Raw genomic sequence first — 600 nt, forward strand, 5'->3', positions numbered from 1 at the left:
CAATTAGATCATCTAGATATTCACAAGTCCATGGGCCCCAATGGGATGCACCCGAGAGTGCTGAGGGAGCTGGCAGAAGTCATTGCTGGGCCGCTCTCCATCATCTTTGAAAAGTCCTGGAGAACAGGCGAGGTGACTGAGGACTGGAGGAAAGCCAATGTCACTCCAGTCTTCAAGAAAGGCAAGAAGGAGGAGCCGGGGAACTACAGGCCGGTCAGCCTCACCTCCATCCCTGGAAAGATGATGGAACAGCTCGTTCTGGGTGTCATCTCAAGGCACGTGGAGGAAAGGAAAGCTATCAGAAGTACTCAGCATGGATTCACCAAGGGGAAATCATGTCTGACTAATCTGATAGCCTTCTACGATGGCATGACTAGATGGATAGATGAGGGGAGGGCGGTAGATGTGGTCTACCTTGACTTAAGCAAGGCGTTTGACACGGTCTCCCACAGCATCCTCATAGGGAAGCTTAGGAAGTGTGGGTTAGATGAATGGACAGTGGGGTGGATAGAAAACTGGTTGAAAGATAGAGCTCAGAGGGTTGTGATTAGGGGCACAGAGTCTAGTTGGAGACCAGTGACGAGTGGTGTTCCCCAGGGG

Source organism: Larus michahellis, chromosome 2, assembly GCF_964199755.1.
Source record: "Larus michahellis chromosome 2, bLarMic1.1, whole genome shotgun sequence".
NCBI lineage: Eukaryota > Metazoa > Chordata > Aves > Charadriiformes > Laridae > Larus > Larus michahellis.